A 22,537-nucleotide genomic window follows, 5' to 3' on the forward strand; every position below is an offset into this window, starting at 1 on the left:
ATGTCACAGGGTTTGCGATCTAGGTCTTCCCGAGTCTACCTCGAGCGGAAGTATCTGGCCATTCCCACTTAGGATTGACCTGAAGTTAGGGTTTTTTTCCTATGAACCAAGTCTCTAGGAAGTAGCTAGCGTTGAGCTCCAGATGAACCACTTTGCGTAGGAACAACAGAGTCGAAGCGGATTTATACTGCACTTGGTTCATGGAGAATGGGAAACCAGAGGGATGCGAAGCTCAAATTCTCTGCCCATAAGGCATAGTCCCATTTTGCTCCCCTAAAATTGTCAAGATTGTGGGAGAGAAGGAAGGAGTCTCACTTGAAGCTTTCTTGCTTGCACAATAGGGGAATACACACAAGGGTGGAGGCTGAAAACAGTTTTCCTCTTCTTAGTTGTGTAAGCCAAAAGAACTCAAGTACAAAGAAATAGAAGAACCCTATATATGGGTCTCAAACCAAACTCAACTAACTAAGGTGGCATACTAACTGAGCCACAAACTAGAGTAGATAAGGATATCTATCATGTAGCTATTATTCATGGGCGGTGTACCAACCGCGTCTGCAACTGACAAGTCGGTGACATAAATACACAACGGTCACCCTGGCGTATCATGAGTGGAGCTCGATATCTCAACACTCCCCCTCGAGCTCAATCCCAATTCCTGCACACCAAGCAGGTCTCTAAACTTGCGCAGCTTCTCTGCGCCCAATGCCTTCGTGAATATGTCAGCTACTTGATCCTCTGTGCTTACATAAACTAGATCAATAAGACCTAGTAAAACCCTCTCTCGCACATAGTGATAATGCATCTCAATGTGCTTTGTTCTAGCATGATAGACTGGGTTATTTGCGAAGTGTATACTACTCATGTTGTCACAATAAATGACAACTGGCCCATCTGTAGACTGATGTATATCATAAAGTAGTTTATGCAACCAAGCTACCTCACATGCAGCCATTGCTGCACCCCTGTACTCAGCCTTTGTGCTCGACAAGGCAACTGTAGGCTGTTTCTTACTGCTCCAAGTGACTGCAGCACTCCCAAAAGAGAACGCATATCCACTGGTAGATCGTCTATCATAGATACTACCAGCCCAATCAGCATCAGTGTATCCATGCAACTGTATCTGAATCCCAGTCTCATAAAATAGTCCATACTGCAATGTGGACTTCACATACCTGAGTATGTGTCTAGCCTGGTGGCTGCTCCATATAGACCTCTTCTTGCAAATCACCATGCAAGAAGGCATTCTTTACATCCATCTGATGTAAAGACCATCCCTTTGATGCAGCCATAGCAATGACTGCTCTTACGGTTGCCATCCTTGCAACCGGACTAAATGTTTCTTCATAGTCAATGCCATATGTTTGTGCATACCCCTTGACTACTAATCTTGCCTTGTATCTGTTCACAGAACCATCTGCATTGTGCTTCACCTTATAAACCCACTTACAGCCAATTGCATTTTTACCTTTAGGCAAAGGTACCAATTCCCATGTAGCATTTGCTTCCAAGGCATCCATTTCTTCATCCATGGCTTTCTCCCATTTTTCTTTTCCCATGGCTTGCTCATAAGAAGTGGGTTCTGGTTCCTGTATCACTTTGACCATATATGCATAGTGAATGGCTGTAAATCCATCATATTTCAGCCTATCCACAGGATACCTAGCTCTCGTAGACCTGCGCAAAGTAGGTTCACTCCCAGGTGCTCTCAAAACATCCCTGGTCTTCCTTACTCCAGGTGTAACAATAGAAGGAATACCCAACTCATCATTAATGCTCTGTTCTGAGCCACTGGATTCACCATCCACATAAGAGTGACCTGCATTCACATCAAACATGGGCTGATCAACCTTCTCTTTTCCTTTTCGTGATACCTGCATACCACTATCTGCATTACTTTGAGAAGATTCCTCTGATCTCAATCTGCCTATCCATGGTGAAGAATGTGAACCACTGCTAGAGGACACTCCAGGTCCACTAATATTTTGTGACTGCTGCTGTGAATTCTGTGCAGCATTACCATTTTGTGCATCTACATCATCAATCACATTTACTGGTTTATACCAGCTACTCATCTCATCAAAAGCAACATCTCTGCTCACTGTAAACTTACGAGTAGAAGGGTTATAGCATCTATACCCTTTTTGCTGCAGAGAGTAACCAATAAAGATGCACTTCTCAGCTTTTGGATCCAACTTGGATCTCAACTCATCTGGCACATGTACATAGGCAATGCAACCAAAAATTTTCAAATGAGAAATATCTGGTTTCCTACCAGTATACCTCTCCTCTAGAGTCATTCCATGTATTGCTGCAGTGGGAGTCCTGTTCATTATGTAGACTGCTGTAGCAACTGCTTCAGCCCAATAAAGATCTGGCAAGTCTTTTTCATTGAGCATGGCACGAGATACCTCTCCAATATGCCTGTTTTTCCTTTCTGCAATTCCATTTTGTTGTGGGGTATGACTGCATGAATATTGCTGCTTTATGCCATGCTCCTGTAGGAACCTTGCAAACTCATTTGAGAGGTACTCTCCCCCTCCATTTGACCTTAGGCATTTTATCTGCAGGTCTGTTTCTTTTTCAACCATCGCTTTAAGAGTTTTGAAATGCCCAAAAACTTCACTTTTCTTTTTCATAAAATACACCCAAACTTTTCTGCTATAGTCATCAATAAAACTGACAAAATAATGACAGCCTCCAAGAGATGCAGCTTTAGTTGTCCACACATCAGAGTGGATTAATTCCAATGGCTTCTTACTCTCTTGAACATGTCTAGGAAATGGTTTCCTTGCCTGTTTTCCAAACTGACAGGCTTCACATACCTTATGTATTTCTGCAACCTTGAATTTTGGCAAACCTGCAATAATATTTTGGGCCTGCATTGATTTAAGTCGTTGTACATTAACATGACCAATGCGTTTATGCCAGATATCAATAGTGCAGTCCCATGTGCAAACATTGCTGCACTCAATTCAGACATGTCTGCATCCAATGTAAACATTCTGCCCTTCTTCTTTCCTTTTGCTATCAAGCGACCTTTATTTTTCATATCCTCAACAAAGCATCCATGAGGATTAAATCTGACATGCAAGCCCTGCTCAACCATTTGACCAACAGAAACCAGATTCTTGGTGATATTCGGGACATGAAATACATCGGACACGTATTTCTTTTTCCCATCCTACATAGACAAGGGAATTTTTCCAATCTGCACAATAGGATGTGCAGTATTATCACCAGTCTCCACAAATCCTGGTTTTTCCATTTTTCTTGCATCCTCCATCCATTCTGCATGACCTGTCATGTGGTTTGATGCACCTGAGTCAACATACCATACATCATTTCTTTCTTCTGCACTTGTCACAGAATTGTTCATGTGCTGCACCATAAACAAGTGCTCATTTCTGTCATCACCCTATCTACTAGAAGATGCATAATTCCCTTGTTGTAGTTTTCCATTCATGATGTCATTCTACTTTTTATAGCAGTCTTTAGCCATATGACCCATTTTACCACAGTAGTAGCATTCAACATTACTGTTTGCATTTCGGCCTCTTTGCCATCCACCACGACCTCTTTGGCTCCCCCTGCCTCTAGAGTTACCACGTCCTCCTCCATAGGACTGGTTTTCTTGAGTTTGCTGCATATTCTGATTTCTGCCACGGCCTCCAAATCAGCCTCCTCTGCCTCTGTGGTGCGCAGATCGGTCGCAGATAGCTCACGTGGTGAATCCCGGAAGGTCCCCAAGAACAAAGTACTCTACTTTTTAGCACAAAAACCCATGTAAAAGCAAGCACGACATGAGGCAAGAGACAAATTGGGTTCAATCTCCCCCATGCCTTGTGTGAGTGCTTCACAAAGCATGTATTTAATGTATATTTCCAATCTTCATGCTCAAAAATAGCCCAATTACAAAAATATGACAAGCTTTTAGCTTTTGAGTTTGCTTTCTACCAAAAATAAGAAAATAAAGCTAATGGATGGTGCCCATAGAGTCTGGCACGCCCAATCTCAATGTCCAAATAGAAATAACATATCCAGGCACATAAGCGCATACAAAATAATAATAAATAATCGATGTCTCTATAGACATAACAAAATATAGGCGTGGCGCCTATCAAAATATAGTCCAAAGGTCGAAAACCCGCTAGACTCCAATGCTTTCCTCTGCCACTGCTGCTATCTCTACACATCAACTGAAGCATTCACAATCGTTAGTAAAATAACACAATTAAACCGACAAAAGTGAATACCTAGCAGTCTTCAGCTACATAAATAAATCAACTGGTTAGAAATAAATCCTAACCTTAATTTATTACGAGTACGCACTCTAAACTCATAAACGTTTATTAATTTAATATGCATTTTGCGGAATCACCCGCTATGGAATCACCCATGTACACACTAAATTAATGAAACGCCCGAAAAGGACAGGCGTCCCCATCAACTTCTCGCACAAAGAATCCTCTTTGCGTATAAGCCCCGGTCATCTAAGTTTACGGAATCCATCGTAAAACCTCACAGAATCCACCGTGGAATGTGCCTCCTGGCATCATACCCCCGGGGTGGGATAGCAATTGACCTCAATTGCTATTAGCTCAATGTGGAGCTAACAGAGTGGGGAAAGCATTTAAGTCTCTAGCGTGCATCCATTGTGCTTCCTCTACAGGATGGTTCTTAAATTTCACTAGATATCTAGAATACCTTCGGCTAGTTCTAGTGGTCATGTAGTCAGTGTCTATAATGGCTTCTAGTTCAAGTATTTCAGTCTCTTCTTCTAATAAAGGTGGGTTTTCATAGACAGGGTGGATAGGTAATTGTCCTCTAAATGGTCTCAATAAACTAATATGAAATGTATTATGAATTTTCCAATGGGATGGCAGTTCTAACTTGAATGCATTGTCATTAATCTTGTGAATGATTCTAAATGGTCCGTAAAATCTAGGAGCTAAATTGACAACTGGATGTCTATCTACACTTTGCAGTCTACGCTTTTCTATTCTAAGCCAAACATAATCATCAACTTTGAAATTCATGGCTTGTCTTTTCTTGTTGGCTTGTTTGGTATATGATTGTTGGGCTTTAGCAATCATATCCTTGACCTCATCAAAAATAGTGTTATGCATAACAGCAATATCATCGGCACTTTGTATTCTATTAGACAAAGAGGCAACAGGTGTAGATAATCTATATCCATAAATAACTTCAAAAGGTGCTTTCTTTGTAGATGTGTGCGGTGTATTGTTATATGCAAACTGTAATAAATGTAAATGAGTATCCCATGTCTGAGGTTTAGAGATAGTGTATGCACATAAAAGATCTAGAATGGTGCTATTTGTGGCTTCTGTTTGTCCATTTGTTTCTGGATGAAATGCAGATGAGAAATCAATCTTTGTGCCTAGATTTGCAAACAGTGTAATCCAAAAATTATTACAAAATCTAGAATCTCTATCTGAAATAATCACTTTCGGCAATCCATGGTTAGTAAAAACAATTTTCAAAAATAACTGTGATGCTTGTGATGCTGTTAAAGTTTTCTTACATGCAATGAAATATGCTTGCTTACTAAATCTATCTACAATTGTCCAAATCATGTCATGGTTAGATTTAGTATTTGGTAAGCCAGTAATGAAATCCATAGATATATGTTCCCAAGGTTTAGATGGAATAGATAAAGGCATTAATAATCCATACTGTTTACCATGATGTCTTTTTATTCTTTGACAAATCAAACATTCAGAGACAAAATTAGATACATCTGCATCCATATGCGGCCAATAAAAATCTTCAGTTAACATGCGTAATGTAGAGATGATACCTCTATGACCTTGATATGGGGGACAATGAATTTCATTCAAAACAAAAGATCGGAATGGAATAGTAACACACAGTCTCTTTTCAAAGAACATGAACCCATCATTATATGACAATGAATCAACAGGAATGAAATTATTTTGAACTAATTTTTGCCAATCAGAATGAAAAGTAATATCCTGGTGATATGTGTCTTTCATAGCAATTAAAGAATCAAAAGATATGATAGAAATGTTATGAATTGCAGGTCTTCTACTCAATGCATCAGCAACTACATTTTCTTTTCCAGGTTGGTATTGAATGATAGGATGGAAACTTTGAATGAATGAAGCCCATTTGATATGACGGTCAGAAATTTGGGGTTGGCTAAGTAGATGTCCAATGCTTTGCTGGTCGGTCTTTATCATGAATTCTGAACCCATTAAATAATGCTTCCATTTTTTTAATGCTTGTACAACTGCTAAAAGTTCCTTGTCATAGGTGGAATATTTAAGCTCAGAGGGTTTCAGCTTAGAACTAGAATATGCTATTGGATGGTTGTCTTGCATTAGCACGGCTCCTATTCCTGATCCGCTAGCATCAGTCACAACTAGAAAGAATGGTCTGTTAAAGTCAAGCAATTGTAGAACAGGGGCATTGGTCAATGCACGTTTGAGTAAATCAAAGGATTTCTGCTGATTTTCAGTCCATTGATAAACAATGCCTTTCTTAAGAAGTTTGGTCAGTGGTAAAGCAAGTAATGAGAAATTACGTACAAACTTCCTATAGAAACTAGCAAGACCAAGGAATGAGCGTAATTCATGTAGATTTTTAGGAACAGGCCAATGCAATATTGCATCAATTTTCTTAGGATCAACTTTTATTCCTTCTTTTGATACAATATGACCTAGATATTCTATTTCTGTCTTAAAGAATTCACTCTTGTCAGGATTTGCAAATAATTGATTTTCTTTCAGTAATTGAAAAACTAATGATAAATGCTCATAATGCTCTTTTTCACTTTGACTGAACACTAATATATCATCAAAGAAAACAATGACACAATATTGATATTTTAGAAAAATACGGTTCATCATTCTACTGAAAGTAGCAGGTGCATTAGTTAATCCGAATGGCATGACTAAGAATTCGTAATGGCCAAACTGTGTCCTGAATGCAGTCTTAAATATGTCGGATCTATCAAGCCTCACCTGATGATATCCAGACTTAAGGTCAATTTTACTAAATATAGAAGATCCTTGCAGTTTGTCCATAAGGTCATCAACTCTAGGTATAGGATATCTATTCTTTACAGTGATCTTGTTTAATGCTCGGTAGTCAATACACATCCGATAAGTATTATTCTTTTTCTTGACTAGGAGCACAGGTGCACCGAATGGAGAACTGCTAGGTCGAATTAAGCCTCTATTTAGTAATTCTTCAACTTGACTCTGGATTTCTTTTTGCTCTATTTGATTGTGCCTATATGGGGCTTTGCAAGGTGGTTGTGTGCCAGGTATTAGGTCAATCTTATGGTCTTCTGGACGTGATGGAGGTAAACCTGGTGGTAGGTCTTCTGCAAAACAGTCCTTAAAATATGCAAGAAATTCCTTATGCTGAGGGTGCATATGAGTTTCTTTTGCGTGCAATTCATTCACCCAAATGAGATATGATTTAGTGTTCTTGCGTAGTGCACGTTTTGCTTGAGTATGCGAAAGCAATGGAAACATATGAGATGCATGCATACCAAATAATGTAATAGATTTTCCTTGAAAATTAATATTCATCGTGTGTGTGGAATAATCTATATTGGGATTATGTTGGTGTCTCCATGGCATTCCTAGAATAATGTCGCTAGACTGTAATGGGACAACTAAGAAATTTCGTCTTTCAATATATGAACCAATTTGAATTTCTAAATCTTGAACTTCTTGTGTGCCATTGTACCTAATGCCTAAAAATGCAGCTTTTATGCGATAGTGCGTAGGTACTGTATGCAATTTCAATTCCTTTACCAATTTTGCTGAAATAAAGTCATGCGTACTACCGTCATCATGCAATATAGTTCTTTCTGTTCCATGCACCATACATTTCATAGTCAACAATGAATGCGAAGTAGGCATACCTGGTAAAGTGTCGGAAGTAGTAGTAGGATCATCTTCATCTTCAGTGAAATCTGGCATATCCTCATGCTCTTCTTCGTCCATAGCTCCAAGGTAGTTGATATGTGCTGATGGCTTCTTTGAATGACAATTTGCTGCGAGATGCCCTGGCTGGTGACACTTGTAGCATACGATGGGCTTGGCTTTGGTCACATTATTTGCAATGGCTGGGAGTCTGGGTATATTTGGATTTGCTTGTGGAATAGGCTTAGGATTTGGATTGACAGTGGATGGTAATGCAGGTGGTTTAGGCCAATTCTTGCGGAAAGATGGTGATGAGAAACGACCTGGATTAAATCTTCTGAAATTGGAATTGAATTGTTTAGATCCATAATTACCGTTTGCTTGGAATGGCTGTGGTCATCGATCTCTTCCACGTAACTTATCTTCAGTGTCGTGAGCTAAGGAGATGGCGTCTTCAAGGGTAGCAGGCTTGAACATATTCACCTCAGCGTAGTAATGTCCAAGAAGTCCAGACATGTACTTCCGCTTATGTGTCGTCTCTGGTACGTCTTCAAGCATGCGTAGCTATAGGAGTGCATTCCAAAAACGCTATGTATACTGTGGAATAGGCTCACGATCGCGTTGTTGAAGTAAATCCCATTGCTTGATAGCCTTCTCATGAAATTGCGGTGGAAGGAAATTTTGCATGAACTTCTTCTTGAAATCTTCCCATGTAGCAGGACATTCTGTGCTCTTATGGACTTCAGTCCACCAAAGTGATGCTCTGTCTATCAGATGATTAGTAACACACTTGATTTTATCTTTCTCGGGATAAGTTTCCTCATGGAAATAGTCATCAAACTAGCTAATGAATGATAAAACAGTCTTTCCGTCTCTTATGCCATTGAAAGTGGGAAACTTGAAACTTCGTTTACTTATCTTAGATTCCTTGCGAATGGTTTGTGCTTCAAGAGTGGCGTCGATGGTACGGTGAATCAAATCTTCAGCTTGAGGTTCTTCTTTGTTAGTGGACGCTCCTTGTAGCTTTGTCAATTGCGCTTGCAAGGCTTGCCTAGCTCTTCGCTCTTCTTCCAATTGCAGCATGATAAGATCCAGCTTTTGTTCCATGGTAGGCTCGGGTAGATCGTCTTCAGCCATAGGATCATCCATATGTGGGGTAGTCATCCTGTAAAACTCAACAAACCTTTCTCACTCAAAATCAGTTAGCGGGATGAGCGTAGCTCAAATTTGGGGTTACAAGGCTATGTATTTTTGGGTATTTTCTTCTTCAATTTTCAGAAATTCTGCAATATTTCTGTCTCCATTTGCTGAAAGTACTTCAACGAACTTGTAGATAGGTAAAACAGCTTGCTGCGAACAACTTTCCAGTTCAGAGTTTTTGCATACGAACAAGTCTTCTATGAGTTTTAAGCACTAGTCAGTTCTGATTTAGTCTGACTTGCAGAGTTGCAGACTTAACAGACTTGCAGGGTTGTTGACTTGCTGGACTTAGGCCGACTTGCAGAACTTGCAGAACTTGATTCCAAGTGACTTACTGAACTTGACTTCTGGAGTGCGTGACCCGGAGTATATCGACTTCTCTGCCTTGTATAACTTGCAAAGTATGGAGTGACTTAAGCTTAATGAATTAAGCTTAAGCTTAATAAGCTTAAGTTATGGAAGAAGAAATTTGGCAGCACGTCGTCAATTTTCGTGGGGGGGGGGGACCGTTTTTGCCCGCGCGGATTTTTCGGGGGCTCCTCTTGCAAGTCGACTTGATGATTTTGAAGCTTTATAAGCTTCTTAAGCTTAAGATTAAGCTTTAAGGTAATAATAAACTTGATTATGAAGAGATCTTATCTCTGTTTGCAACGACTTGATGAAGAGAATGGATGAGTGGTCCTCCGCCGACAGAGCCTGGTCCTTCGCGATCTGACAGTGGAAATAGGGGTTCTTGATCGCCAGAAGTCTGCCTGTATCGACGGTTCGCGACGAGATTGACTGTAGAGGCCGTTTGTTCCTGGAGCTCCGCCTTCGCCCGAGATTGGTAGCGATTGGAAGCTCTTGATCTCTGCTCCGCTCTGATACCACTGGTGCGCAGATCGGTCGCAGATAGCTCACGTGGTGAATCCCGGAAGGTCCCCAAGAACAAAGTACTCTACTTTTTAGCACAAAAACCCATGTAAAAGCAAGCACGACATGAGGCAAGAGACAAATTGGGTTCAATCTCCCCCATGCCTTGTGTGAGCGCTTCACAAAGCATGTATTTAATGTATATTTCCAATCTTCATGCTCAAAAATAGCCCAATTACAAAAATATGACAAGCTTTTAGCTTTTGAGTTTGCTTTCTACCAAAAATAAGAAAATAAAGCTAATGGACGGTGCCCATAGAGTCTGGCACGCCCAATCTCAATGTCCAAATAGAAATAACATATCCAGGCGCATAAGCGCATACAAAATAATAATAAATAATTGATGTCTCTATAGACATAACAAAATATAGGCGTGGCGCCTATCAAAATATAGTCCAAAGGTCGAAAACCCGCTAGACTCCAATGCTTTCCTCTGCCACTGCTGCTATCTCTACACATCAACTGAAGCATTCACAATCGTTAGTAAAATAACACAATTAAACCGACAAAAGTGAATACCTAGCAGTCTTCAGCTACATAAATAAATCAACTGGTTAGAAATAAATCCTAACCTTAATTTATTACGAGTGCGCACTCTAAACTCATAAACGTTTATTAATTTAATATGCATTTTGCGGAATCACCCGCTATGGAATCACCCATGTACATACTAAATTAATGAAACACCCGAAAAGGACAGGCGTCCCCATCAACTTCTCGCACAAAGAATCCTCTTTGCGTATGAGCCCCGGTCATCTAAGTTTACGGAATCCACCGTAAAACCTCACAGAATCCACCGTGGAATATGCCTCCTGGCATTACTCTGCCTCTACCTCTTCCAGCATTTGAGTAGAAGACAGCTTCTTTTGAAGTTCCTCTTGAAGAAGATGCACCACCATTTCTCTGCTCCTCAGAAATTAGAAGAGCAATCAACTCCTCAAAATCAGGAACTCTTTCACGGACGGAAATGGATGTTCAGAACTGTGCATAATCCTTTCCTAGACCATTTAAGGTCTCGGAAATTAAATCATCATCTTCCACTGGCGACCCAATGGAAGCAAGTGCATCTGCAATCTTCTTCACCTTCATGTGGTAGTCGTTGATGCTCATACTTTCTCTTTGCACATTATGCAACTCTTGCTTGAGCTGCATTTTCCTGGCTTGCGTATTTGTGCTATACATTTTTGACAAAGTATCCCATGTCTCGTTTGGCATACTTGCATCCTAAATATGCACAATCATAGAGTCTGAAATACTGATAGACAGCCAATACATAACTTTCATGGCTCTCTCATGCCATGTTTTGAATGCCTGCATTTGCTGTTGATTGGGAACATCAGGAAGAACTGGTTCTTCTTCATTTCCTGCAACAAATTCCCAATATCCTTTTCCCATAAGAAAAATTGTCATTCTAAACTTCCATGCTTGGAAGTTGTTCTTGTCAAGCTTTTCAGTGACAATCTGTGAAAGAGAATCAGACGCCATTACAGAACACTACAAAAAATTCTGTCACTGCAAAGAACACAGCTTCAGTCTCACAAGGGCAAATCTGCAAAACTGACGAAAGTGGTATTTGACCACACAGTCACTTCCTAGTGACGATTTTGCATCAACAGGCAACAGGGATGATTCTGTAACTCCCAATGTCTCTGCGCACAGGCATACAATGCAATTTCTACAGTAACTTTTTACCGACTTGCAGAACAGTGGTCGCACAGCATAAAACTGGGCCTTTTCCTGAGTGCGTGCAGAAAACTTCCGCCTCCAAAACAGGCCCCGAAATGGCCTCAAATAAAAAAAACAAGGTCGCCAAGGGCTAAAGGCCTTTCCCCGCAGCATATACTGCCCTCTTGCTTCACCGCGAAGGGCGTCTCAACCTGAGACAATGCACTCCTGCACTTTCCGGCTATGCTACTTGCAGAGATCTGCTCCCAAAACAGAAAATGAAAGCAACACTGCTCCTCTTACCAGAACACCGTGAGCTTGGCTTGCTTTCTTGAGCTCCTTACCACGAACAAGGCTCTGATACCATATCAAGATTGTGGGAGAGAAGGAAGGAGTCTCACTTGAAGCTTTCTTGCTTGCACAATGGGGGAATACACACAAGGGTGGAGGCTGAAAACAGTTTTCCTCTTCTTAGTTGTGTAAGCCAAAAGAACTCAAGTACAAAGAAATAGAAGAACCCTATATATGGGTCTCAAACCAAACTCAACTAACTAAGGTGGCATACTAACTGAGCCACGAACTAGAGTAGATAAGGATAGCTATCATGTAGCTATTATTCATGGGCGGTGTACCAACGGCGTCTGCAACTGACAAGTCGGTGACATAAATACACAACGGTCACCCTGGCGTATCATGAGTGGAGCTCGATATCTCAACAAAAATATTATAAATCAGGATTCTAACTCAACTGACTTTAGGTCTTCATAGTATCGTTATCACGTCTTTTGAGAAAAGTTCCTAGCTAACCGGGACCACTTTTCCATAGGATGGACCCAAATCACGTCCACTGCACTTTCCTCGGGTTGCTTAGTTATCTAATTAGCTACCACATTATATTTGACATGCAAAAGCAGCTTCCTTAATTAATTAATTTAAACACAAGTTCCTTCACACAACTTAGACACTGACATTTAAAAAAACAATGTCAAGCAAGTTCATTTTCCAAAATATTTGACATTTATTTATCATAGTCTTGGAATACATCAAGTATCTTGCCTGAAGGCTCACCCAGCAAATCAACAGGATTGCTGCTCCAAGTTTCACTCGTAGACTAGTACACGGGCCTCAAGATCCCATCTAGAGTCACGTTGGCCTCTTGTGTGGGATTCAGAGGTAAGGGATTTATAGCCAAAGCCTCCCCTGGCACCCAAGCGTCCTCTTAATCCAAGCAACACCCACGGAGAGACCTCTCGCAGAGGGTTCGGTCCATATACCCGGCGCGGCTAACAACCCCCTTGGATAGGGCCAGGTAAGTAGTTGGAGGTAACTGAACCTACCTCTCCCTCCAAGATTTTAACCTGAAGCATTAAGTATTTTGCCTTGAATTAGTTCCTTGAGCAAAGAAGTTCAAACAATGTACCTAAGTGTACAATCACGATCATTTCAGTAGTCGTGTATGACCAGCTGCTAAGGTGTGATTCCTTCTTTCCGAATGCTCTCAGCATTCGGTCATGGATCGTTCGCGACTTGGCAAGATTCCAGGGGCTTGGCAAGCTAGGTTGTTTGTTTCCCCTTTTTCTTTGGTTTAGGTTTTGTACCCTACTGACCCTAATTATCCTTACCTTGGGTCTCCTTGTAAAATAGATCATGGACAATCCTGTCATCCTTGGTTGGTCAACTTGCTGGTTATCTCATAGATCCCTTGAAGTACCTATGTACCTTTATCTTTGATCTTAATTGATCAAGATTGTCTATCCCCTTGACCATGGCTGTTCAAGATGGTTCTGTTTAGAATAGTTCCTACTCCGTCTTAAGTATAATATTCTTAAGCCCTCTTAATAATGCTCAGATGCACTAAGCTTTTACCTATCCCTCTTGAAGTCACCAAGGACTTTGACATGGGACTCATGGATCTCAGTCCCATTTGGTAAATTACAAACAACGTTGAATTTTCTCAACTTTAATGCACGCAACGTAATGCCATGCCTTCATTTCAATGCTTATAATTTTGATATAATCCATATGATATTTTATGCCACACATGCGAATGTATTTTCTATGCATGCAATCTTAACATTATCCTCTATGTAATTATTTACACGATCTATAATCTTCTTGAATGATCTAATCTTTATAACTTTATGTGATTATTGTATGAGTCTAGCTGCACTTTAATCTTTTCTGCAGTTTATTACATGTACCTTAGAATCCATCTTGTGATATGGAGATGCACTTTGCTTCTTTCAATGTCCTGTGGAAATGTAATTTGCAAGAACTTGTGCAAGGAGCAATGCACTTTATGCAAGAATTCATGCAAGAAATTTTTGGGGTAATTTACGATGCAATCACCTAATCAATTTCACCTATTATGATGTCATCTTATAACGAAATTTATATTGTTTGTTACAAACATCACAACTAAATTCATACCAAGGCAATTACCCATCAATCGCGCAATCAATGTGATGCACGTGAATATGATTTTCACCATGATAATTATAATCTATGATTTAATAATAGAGCAACCTGGGTTTGGAGTGATGCCTTGATTCCAGTGGTATTTACGTGTAATGATAGACCATTCATGGTTGCGGTACCGTCTTGATTCAAGCCGCCATCTACTCTTGCGGGGTTTTTGGCTATCCTTGTATATCTACGCTTCGGGGCCATACTCGAAGATGCGCGTACGAGAGATAGAATTATCGCACTCTCTGTGAGCATCGTGCCGGGCGTCTCCTTGCGATGATGATGAGGAGGGAGGGGGGTTGCTGTCAAGTGGAGGGTGGGTGGTGCTGCTGTCAAGCGTAGGGGGGTGGCGTTGCACTAGATCTCGGGGGGGGGGGGGGGGGGTGCTGTTGAAGACCACCAGGGGGGAGAGGCTGCTTCCCCTTATATGGTGGGGGAGGGAGTGCTTCACGAGGGGGGAGACGGCCGTGAATAGTTGCCACCCCTGCACCTGGGGGGATGCATGCCCCCCTTCTCTCTCTTTACTCCCTCTCTCTCTCTCTCCCCGACATGCTTTTGGTAGGGAGAGAGAGGGAGAAAAAAAATTTGAATTAAAAGTAAAAAATTTTAAAAAGAAAGGGGGGGTTCTCATGGTGGAGGCACGAGGGGATGTTACAAAGATAGTTATTTTTCTATGGAAAACATTGTATCTACTATGAGAGATAGTGAGAGATTGAACAAAGAAAACTATGAATCATGAATAGTGAAGCTTATGTGATTATCTTTCATTTAATATGGAGCATTCCTTTATACTCATTTAATTTGTAGTTGTTAGATATGAAGATTTTTTGTGATAAATCGTGGGAGATTCATTCTATGATATTGCATAGAGAACTCATGTGCTTGGTGTTCTTTTCTTCTTATGGGTTCTTGCTTGCGCTAGCAAGCCAACCATTACCTCTTATTGACTTGAAATATGTACAAACTTGCAACAAAATGGATGCTGATATGGCTAAGCACACTAATTTTATAGCCACAAAATGCTTCATCCAATTAGACTCAACATTCAAAACCTTTCCTAAGGTTTTCACAATGGTTGAGATGGGTCTCGCTCATGATGACATGGTCAAGCTTGTTTCCTAAAGGCACCCTATGTGGAGGAACATGAGCATATCTTCCTCAAAAGCATTCTAGTGCAAAAGGAATTTCTACAACCTTTCCAAAAAAACAAGTGTGATCACATAGACTCATTTCATCCTATTTCTCCATTCGTAAAATCAAGGAGCAATCAAACATTAATGATCTTAAATGAAAATGCCACTTGCCAATCCCATTTCTAAATATTGATATGCACATAGGGTTGAGATTTTGTGCACTAGCAAATGCCTTATGACAACAACTGAGAAGTACAGAGCTATAAGAATACCTCAATGCAACTCTACCTATTGTGAAACCATCTCTCTTCATTCCACCATTCTTCTTTGGAATCTTGAATCTCCATTGGAGTTATGTCATCTCCTCTTGAATGAGGAAGAATAGTATGTCACTTTGCAGACATGTCTTGATTTGTGATTTTACTACCTATCTTTGGGATGATCCATCAAACCATTTGATTTAGAAACATTTCAAATTGCAACTAGTGGATTCTTAAACCTCTTTTCCATTAGTTGCTATACATTAATAATCCTAGGTAGTGTATTGTACTTGTCTACTAACCACTCCACTCAAAGTTTTGCATACACATAGATCACTTGTTTGTGACCTATGAATCTTGCAAAGTTAGGAAGCCTTGTATCTTCCTTCTATAGGTGGAAGAATACATAGTAATACCATAAGAACAGTCCACAAGAGGAGAGAGGAGAGAGGAGAGAGGAGAGAGAAAGACTAAAATCTAACCTTGTTGAATAGTGCATCAAATTAATCATTTTTGGAGTGATGACAGGAAAGAAAATGGAGCATCTCACAGCAAAGAGCAATCCTCTGATAATTGCTGATCGCAAAATAATTTAAAAATGAGGATTTTGGGGGCACAAAAAAAACTGGTACCCCCCCCTCCCCGCACAGTTTGAAGAGATGTGATTTTTCATTTATAAGCTTGTTTAAGCTTAAACTTTGACTTTAAAAAAAATCGGTTCACTTTTCCTTGTTCTTCACACTCCGATCGAAGTGGGTTTTTCGATTTTGAGGGGGCAAACACACTCAAATTTAAGATTTGTCTAGATGGCTAGCTTCGTGATGTTGAAATCTATAAGCCTGGCCACCATAACACACTTTTCGGCTTCCATATCATGTAGTTGCTTCATAATGCAAAATCTGGCGGGGATTAAATGGGGATCAAATGAACTCCAATCGACAAACCGAGACTTGTGTTGGCTTTCTAGCATCAAACTCCATTTAAGAAAACTCCAGCTCATCAATCTATAACCATTTCATTTTGCATGAAAATTTGGTCTTTTACGACCTCCTGGGCTCTTTTCCACCTCAAAAATTGCCTCTAAAATCTACTCTCACTGATTCTTTCCATCTTTTGTCATTTTTGAATCAGTGTTTCATCTATTTACAAGGCAAACTTTAAAATGCCATGAAATTCTTCTACTGTGAGTTTATACATATTGACCATTGCAATTTGCACTCTTCTTAGATTAACCTATATATTGTTAAACACATTTTATTCAAAAATATCTTTTCTTTTTTACTTTTTGTATAGCATAAATCCTTCAATATGAATTTACTCCCCAGAAACATGTGGAATCTTACGATTTATAGTAGTCCTTGCAACGGATACTCCAAGGGCCTAAGGCAACCCAAATGCACTTATTCTATTACATTTAAGGTTTTTAAGCTATAATCTAGAGATAACATCATAACCTTTCCGACTAATACCCACAGTATCCCATGTCTCTACAATTTTATTTCGTTTTATCGTGCGTTTTAGGTCATTTATCAATTCTTTGAGAATTTGGCCTCTCAAATCTACATTTTGAGGTAGCTTAAGAATACTCATAATATCTTTCTTATTCATGGTTTCCTTTAAAAGATTGATTCTCTCCTCACTTTCTTAGATATTAATGCCTAATATGGTAGAGACATATTTATTTGCAAGATTTAGCTACCTCTTCTTTACTCTCACACAAGTTGCTTACATTTTTTAATGACCTCTTCCTCTCTTTGAATCCTATTGGAGTTTGGTTCAAGCATGTTAGCTTGTCTTGTAATAACTTATTAGTATTTTTCAAAATGTCAATCTTATTTGTTAGCTTGGAAATACTTGTTTGTGCAGTTAATTTTTTTAAAAAAATTCATGCACTTAAGCCATGTATGTATAAGAGGCAGAGCATAACCTTGTACAATAGCTAAGCATCCCATCGTAACCTTCTCCAACATATCTTATATAGTCATGAATATTGAAAAAATGAGGAGTTTACTTGTAGAAGGGTCCTTGGGATAAATATTTCCATCCACCCACAAATCTATATGCTTCTTTCCTTGTATTTGCAATCTGATGGTCTTCATCTCATCTATTAGTACTTGATGATTTATACTTCTCCAAGATGTATAAATTGGATCTAGCTAAATGGTAGGTCTATACTTGCATGTGTCTCCACCCATCTTACTTGAAGAGGTAGTGCTAAACATTTTACCAAATCAACCACGAATGAATCTCATAGTGATAGAAAGTAAACACAAAGAAGAGAATGGTGTGTAAAAAGATGTGGGAGCAAAGAATAAGATTTTGATGCAAATATCTCAAAAATAAAAAATCTCTAAAGTTCCAAGATAAAAGTGGCCAAAAAGGCGATTGTAATATAAATTAAAGGATGAGGAAAATTAATGGCTAATCCCTTTAATGAACCAAATATTTTCCCATTAATCACATATGAGCAACCAAGTTTGGCAGTTTCATTCTTCCAAAATCTTAACTAATTAGTAACTTAATCATTTGCTTATAAGTGCATTTTTAAAGTGTTTTTGGCCATTATGGTTATCTTCTAGATTCTTTTTCTACTCCTTACCGGGATGAACTTGTGTATGCCTCTTATGTTTACTAGGGTAAACCTCTAGACATTTACCTTTGTCAATTCCAAGATGGACATCTTGATGCTTAACTCCACTAGGTTGCAAATCCTCCCTTGCAACTTGCTTGTTTTTCTCTTACTTTGGGGTTCATGGTACCTCCCATTCATTCTCCTATTGTAGCTTTGCCTTCATAGCTTCCAAGCCTATGGCCGTTCTTGGTTTTTCTGATTCCATGTGGAATGTGGGTGTGGATTTATCTTCACAATTGGTTGTATTATTTGAGATGATAGGGTTTGTGCATCCAACTACTAGTTAGTTTGTGGATAGTTCATTGTAGGCACGGTTGCATTTCCATCCTTTTGGGGCTTTATCATCTTGACCATCATTCTGCTATAGAGGATTCATTCCCACTCCTAAACTTCCCAACCATCTTTCGGATTAAACATTTAGACCAAAACTTGGCGGTATGTATGTCATCGCGATTGGGTCTAGCCTGCCACTTGGTGGTAGACTCTCTCCTATTCTGCCCATGAAGGACCTATGGGTTTTAATGCTGCTTCTTATAAGTTCTTTCGAATCGGGTGACTATACGGACATTCGAATTTGGTAGATCCTTGATTACTATGGTGTTGGCTCCAAGCTTGGTTGTTGGCCTAGCCCTTTTGCCATTTTTGGGTTTCATATACATGAGCTTTGAGACACTCCAATATGTAGTGTCCTTCTTGTATATAGAAGAATAAATGTTTTAAAAATAGTTAAAAATTTTATTGGCCTATTCCTCCCCTACCATGTATGCCATGGTCGGCTGTTGAGTTATTGGTACTCTTTATTTGTGTAAGCTACTATAGGTGTTTGAGCTTGATTGGTTGAAATGGTGTTCCATTGATTGGATGAGGATGCATTGGTGGTTTGCCATATGCCTAGGTGGACCAACTAGTAGTGGCCATTGTACTGGTAGTATTGTCTTTGTTATGAGTTGCCATATTACACATACTGCATCATCGCTGATTCAGGGCGCATTCAGATTGTACGTGGCTTGGATTATTACATTGTGTACACCATAGATTTTTTACCTCATTTTTTTGAGTGCTCTCCAAGGGTTTCTTGTCCTTTTCTTTCTTCCTGGACTTTTTGGGCTTTTTCTCCTCCTCAATCTCAGAGTTAGCTTCCTCTCACTGTGTTAGTTCCTGCCTCAAGATCCAAGTTGGAGTGCAAATCATTAGTGGCATTATCTTGGTTCTTTTGGAATGATTTTGTGGATTTCTTTCCTTTTCCAGACTTTTCCTTTGATATAAAATTTTTCAATCTAAGGGCTTTCTTGTAAAAGGCATCTATGCTATTGCGAAACAACTCATTAGGGAGCCTTGGACATGTAGAATGTTTAACATTTCATCCCATCGTTGGATATTTGGGTCAATTCTACTTGTTAGGATAGTGAACTTTGCTATGTAAGCCTGGACTGATTTATCTCTTTGCTTTTAAGGCTATGGAGCTGTTCAAGCTTCTAGGCATTGGTTATATCGAGTTGAAATCTATTTCGAAATGTAGTTAGTATGGCATTCTAGGTCGGCCACCCATGTTTTGCCACTAGCTAGATTGCATCCATTTTTTGTATCAAAGATTTGAATGTGATGACTTTTTTAGGCTCATTGACCACTTGACGAGGGAAGTTGACAATGTAAGAGATCAAACTTTGGGAATGCGATGTTGGATTGGTGGGCAATTTATCTTCCTCAACCTTTGGTGATGATTAGTCTCAGACCACCACACTTGACTGAGAGCTACAGAACTGCATCAAGTAGACCTTGCAAATAGATACACATTCAACTTAGTGTACGGAGGAATGTTGATCACGATCACATTGTGTAATCTAGTTTGAGCATCACCACCATGGGATAAAGTGCAGTCATACTCAAAGTTGACAAAGGTGGACATCGACATCACAGTTTACAATTAGTGTTTGGAGTACTGAGACTAACATCGTCAAAACAATGAAGATAGAGATGTAATACACAATAAAACTCCCATGTGTATATTGATGTATGAAAAAATAAAAGCCCAAGGACAACACCAAATCTACCAAGAGAACATGCCTCATGGTGGCATCTACAATGCCTGTGCCCTCAAAAACCTGCAAGAAATATCCTCCCTCTCTTACCAAGAAGCCATGCTAACACACACAAGAATCTGGCACACAAGAAATATAGCCATCATCTTCATCCTCACTCTCTCCTTCTTCCATGGATGAAAAGAGACAAGAAAGCACAAGAAAGGAAATAGAGCAAGAGTTGTGCCAATGCAAGAGAGAAGAGAAGGTATGTGCAAGTAGAAGATAAAGAAGAGAGAGAAGGAGGTTGCAACCACCTCTCTCAACCACTTTCTCCCCAAATCACACGACTCCTCATTCCCACTTTTCTTTTTGTATTTCTATGAAATATTTGTCTTACATGATTTTTCTTGAAACCTTAGAACAAGAAGGTTTGATTATTGAAAATAAGACAACCTCTCAACCTTTCAAATTGGAAAAGTGACACACACACACATTTCAAGACCATGACTTTATAATTGTTAGTCATGCCTTTTACAATGCTTATCTTAATATTTTGCAATGAAGTTACAAGGTTAAATGATCAAATTTCATAAGATTTTTCGATGAAGATCATACTTGTGTGCCTAAATTTACACAAATTTGGGTGTTATCATTCCTCCTCTTCCAATCTTGTGAGCATCCTCGAGAACACTTTAGAAGCCACTTTGCCTTTGAATAAGCACCTCATGTTGATGAAGAAACTACAACTCTTCACTCCACTTCACTTCAAAAAATTGGACCACCTTAATCGGTACCTGTCCAAAGACACCATACTTCTTCACACTTCCACATTCAACCTCAAATCATTAGGGGAGTTTTGAGGTCTCGAAAATGACCTGTAAGTGATCCTAGAGAGAAAAAATTTAGGAAATAAAATAATTTTTTATATTTAAAAAAATATATTTTGGTAATTAAATATATTAAAAATTATTAATAAGTCATTGTCATGATATTCTCCTAGTCACATCAAACCTAGAAATTTAGGCTGCCATAAAGGTGACAAAGATTGTCATAATGAAGATCTTGCTCATCCTCATTAAAGTAAAAAATAATATTCAATTTGATTTTTTTTCAGTGTTTGATTACTTCCCTTCATTCTTGCTCTCTTCTTTCTTTCCCATCCTTACTAGTTTCTTCTTCGTTTTCCTTCCTGTTTCTAATTCTCATAGTTTCTCAATCCAATCTTCTAATCACATCCTTAGCTATGGATTACTCATCTAATGATCTTTGTAGCTCTAGTAAAAGACCTCTCTATCATCTTCATATTGAGTTGGATAGTGAATATGAACCAATAAGGAAGAGAACAAAACCCATTACTATTACAGAGCTTACAAAACATATACTTTGATTTGAAGGAAAGAAGAATCTTGATCTTTGGTTAGATGGTAGGCTATATCCCAAAGATCCTAGCAAAAATAGCACTCTGCCTTTCTATAATAGCTTTTCATTATTGAGGTTAATTGATGATGATTATAATGGGTTTCTAGGCTATACACTTAACTTGGTTGCAAAAAAGAATGTCCTCAAATTGGAAAACCATCTTTTTTCAAAACATAACAATGAGTTACTGCAGAAGCTAGAGGTCTATCAACACAGGATTCATTCATTGGAGAAACACATCAAATCTTATCAACGAAAGCAAACTATTTTAGGCCTTTGTGTAATATTCCCATTACTTAGTTTATTTTAATGTGCATATACATTCCAAAGAAAATTGATTTATGTTGCACACTAAAAATAAAGAATAAAAAATAGCTCTAATTATGAAACTAACTCTCATTATGAAGATAATAATTATTATTAATGAGGTATCATATGCCAGTTCATGGAAGAAAGACTTGGGAGACCCTCCCAAGACTAGCTTATTAAAACTATGTTTGTAGTATAGAACAACAAAAAGAAGTAGCCTAGTGGATAGTCACTTGGTAGTTAAGTGCACTTGGGTGACGACACTATTGGGATGGGTGACCTCTCGGGAAGATTTTCCTACAAGCTAGTGGAAGCTTCTTGTGTGCAGCCAATGGCGCCCAACGAAGCCTTTGTATCTAGTTGCCAAGTATGCCAAGGTCTATGCCTTGGTCGCCGCCTTAGTTGTAGGCCTTGGAGTGACGACTGCCTGACAATGCACCACATGGTGCTCGCCCATATATTCATAAATTTTTATCTTCGTGCTACAAAAATGGAGCTCCCTCTCTAAAGTCATCAATGATGTTATCAAAAGCACTAAAAGAAAGTTTTCTCTCTTTATCATCGATGATGTCATCGAAAAACGCTAAAAAGTAAGTGT

The sequence above is a fragment of the Lygodium microphyllum genome, chromosome 29 (genome assembly GCF_053477565.2).
Source record: "Lygodium microphyllum isolate KBCC chromosome 29, Lygodium_microphyllum_v1.1.10, whole genome shotgun sequence".
NCBI lineage: Eukaryota > Viridiplantae > Streptophyta > Polypodiopsida > Schizaeales > Lygodiaceae > Lygodium > Lygodium microphyllum.